General features: G+C 39.5%; 1 protein-coding gene across 1 annotated transcript in view; it reads right to left on the bottom strand.

The window, feature by feature from the left end:
- STIL (SCL/TAL1 interrupting locus) overlaps nucleotides 1-3,548 on the bottom strand; it is a 62,732-nt gene that overhangs the window by 25,878 nt on the left and 33,306 nt on the right. The window lies entirely within an intron of this gene.

Raw genomic sequence — 3,548 nt, forward strand, 5'->3', positions numbered from 1 at the left:
GACGGAGTCTCGCTCTGTCGCCCAGGCTGGAGTACAGTGGCCGGATCTCAGCTCGCTGCAAGCTCCGCCTCCCGGGTTTATGCCATTCTCCTGCCTCAGCCTCCCGAGTAGCTGGCACTACAGGCGCCCACCACCTCGCCCGGTTAGTTTTTTGTGTTTATTTAGTAGAGACAGGGTTTCACCGCGTTAGCCAGGATGATCTCGATCTCCTGACCTCGTGATCCGCCCGTCTCGGCCTGCCAAAGTGCTAGGATTACAGGCTTGAGCCACCGCGCCCGGCCACATATGTTAATATAATGTAAATTAAAACAACTTCTAGGCCAGGTATGGTGGCTCACACCTGTAATCATAGCACTCTGGGAGGCCAAGGCAGGTGGATCACCTGAGGTCAGGAGTTCGAGACCAGCTTGGACAACATGGTGAAACTCCTGTCTCTATTAAAAATACAAAAATTAACCAAGTGTGGTGGTGGGTGCCCATAATCCCAGCTACTGGGGAGGCTGAGGCAGGAGAATCACTTGAATCCCGGGGGGCAGGTGGTGGTTGCAGTGAGTGCAGACTGCGCCATATCACTCCAGCCTGGGTGAAAGAGTGAAACTCTAACTCAAAAACAAAAAAACAAAAAAAAAACACCTTCTAAGACTGGTAATAATTTAAGTTTGCCTAATGTTGGAGATGTGGATGTGGAAAAATGGTTTGGGTATATTAGATTGGTATAATCCGGCATCATTCATCTCATCTAGAAAAATAAATAAATAAATAAATATAGCCTTTCCAGCAGCCATTTTCACTCATTCAGGTAACAAACTATGTATTAAGCAACAATTACACATCAAGTACTATTCAAGGTGCTAAGAAAACAGTGATGAATGTGAGCTCCTTCCCTGGAGCTGACTTTCTATCACAAAAGAACAGAAAAACGTGATTAAGGACCTGAATGATGAGAAGGAAATAGCCATTAGAAGGGCCCCAGGAGGATTATTTCAGGCAAAGGGAACCAAAAGCTGAAGAACCTAAAGTATAAACATGTTCTGGCATTTTTAAAGAATAAAAAGTTAAAGAAAAAAGCACTAGTGCATAGCTAAAGGGTAGTGAACACAGAAGACAGTGATAAGAGATGAGTTTGCAGAGAAAGACAAGCCAAGTCACAAACGGCTTTAAGGGCCAAAGTAAAGCATCTGGATTTTATTCAAATTGCAACGGAAATCCACTGGAGGATTTTAAGCAAGAGTGCTACAATCTTACCTGGGCTTTAAAGATGGTGTGGGAAAAACAAACAAACAAAGATGGTGTGGTGTTTCCAAGTATAGAGAACATGAGGGGATAGTACTGGATGGAAGTGGTATGTAAGGGTGTCATCAGACAGTGGTTTGAATTAGGTTAGTAGTGGGAAAGATAGTAAAGAGTAGTTAAGTTCAGGATATATCCACAAAGTAGAGCTGGGTTTGTGACTCCTGAGAATTTTCCCTGAGTGACGAGATGAGAGGTGATACCATTAACTAAGATAATAATAATGTAATAATAGTAATAGTTAACATATATTGAGTACTAACTATATGTCAGCAATACTTTACACCTTTATCTGGTAACTCATTCAAATCCTTAGAACTCCATACAACTTTGCCATATATGTTAAACAACTGAAAAAAATAAATTAAAAAAAAAAAGAACTCGATACAACTTATGTATATCCCTATTTTGTATGTGAGAAAACTGAAGTCAATGAGGTAAGGTAACTTGTCCAAGATCATATAACTTACACTACCCACAAACTAGATTAGAATCCAAGGAGTCTGGTACCACAGCCCACTCTCTTAACCCTTATACCAAAATGAGATTTGCAATACTAGAACAGGAACAAATTTGGGTATCTTTGAACATTTAAAATGTTTATGCCCTTTGGCTTCACAGTTTTACTTCTAGATACTTGCACATAGGTAGTAAGATGCAAATATAGGAATGTTCAGTGCTGAACTGTTTGCAATAGCAGAAGCTTTAAATGGTTGAAATAATAGGAGAACAATTAGAAAATGTATTATATATCATTATAATAGAAACCCATGCAGGGTAAGGGAGTTCAATATATACTTATACAGAAAATGTATAAGATACTTTTAAAAAAGCAGTGCCTAACAAAAATGTAAGTTCATATATATATATATACACACACACACATAAGGAAAATACTATGTGTATTTACACACAGAAGCATTTTCCATATATTTCATATTTTCTAAATATAATGATTCAGATAGTCTAGACCAGGGCCTGTGATCTGTAATATTACATTTTAAGTATACAAATTCCAAGTAACTAAGATTTCTAAATAGCATAATGGGTCCTTTTAGCCTCTGATTAGCCTTTTTTTGGACACGACAGGAAATAAGTGACAAATAATTATTTTCAACGTAAAAATATTTAGGTATATTCAAATTTTTGCTAAGTGTTTATAATGTTAAAATCCAATTTATATTTTACATTATCTGGGAGTGGTGACTCACACCTATAATCCCAGCACTCTGGGAGGTCAAAGCAGAAAGATTGCTTGAGCCAAGGAGTTCAAGACCAGTCTGGGCAATATAGTAAGACCTCTTCTCTAAAACAAAAAAATTAAAATTAAAAAAAAATTATACTTTACAATTTCAAATTTACCTACGTTTAAAAAAACAGCAGAGCTAAATTCTTCTCAGGTGTTCCTATCCAAAGCGTTTTCACTGATTTGAAAAATGTCATTGTCTTTTTTTTTGATAAAATGCAATTTTATCAAATTTTATGAAACAAAGATTTTTTTTTTAAAATCATGTATGGCCGGGCGCGGTGGCTCACGCCTGTAATCCCAGCACTTTGGGAGGCCAAGGCAGGTGGGTCATGAGGTCAGATGATTGAGACCACCCTGGCTAACATGGTGAAACCCCCTCTTTACTAAAAATATAAAACATTAGCTGGGCGTGGTAGCAGGCGCCTGTAGTCCCAGTTACTCGGGAGGCTGAGGCAGGAGAATGGCGTGAACCCCAGAAGTGGAGCTTGCAGCGAGCCGAGATTGCGCCACTGCACTCCAGCCTGGGCGACAGCACGAGACTTCATCCAAAAAATAAATAAATAAATAAATAAAATCATATGTATATATGCACATTATACATGTATTTGCATAGTTATAGGAGCAAGAAAAAAATTAAAACTACATTTCAGGTTGTTCCCACTGGTGCTGGGGAGAAAGAAAAGAACAACTGTTTTGGGGTAGGTATGTGGAGGAAGGACGTCAGTGAGGAAAGAAGAAAAAAAGACAACACTTACACACTAAACACTGTGCAAGGATATAATTAAGACAAAGAACTCCGTCGAGACTAGCCTGACCACGATGGCAAAACCCCATCTCTACTAAAAATACAAAAACTAGCCAGGCATGGTGGCGCGTGCCTGTAATCCCAGCTCCTAGTGGGGCTGAGGCAGGAGGATCGCTTGAACCTGGGAGGCAGAGGTTGCAGTGAGCTGAGATCATGCCACTGCACTCCAGCCTGGGCAACAGAAGAGACTCTGTCTCCAAAAAA

The sequence above is a fragment of the Mandrillus leucophaeus genome, unplaced genomic scaffold (assembly GCF_000951045.1).
Source record: "Mandrillus leucophaeus isolate KB7577 unplaced genomic scaffold, Mleu.le_1.0 Scaffold626, whole genome shotgun sequence".
In the NCBI taxonomy this organism is placed as follows: Eukaryota; Metazoa; Chordata; class Mammalia; order Primates; family Cercopithecidae; genus Mandrillus; species Mandrillus leucophaeus.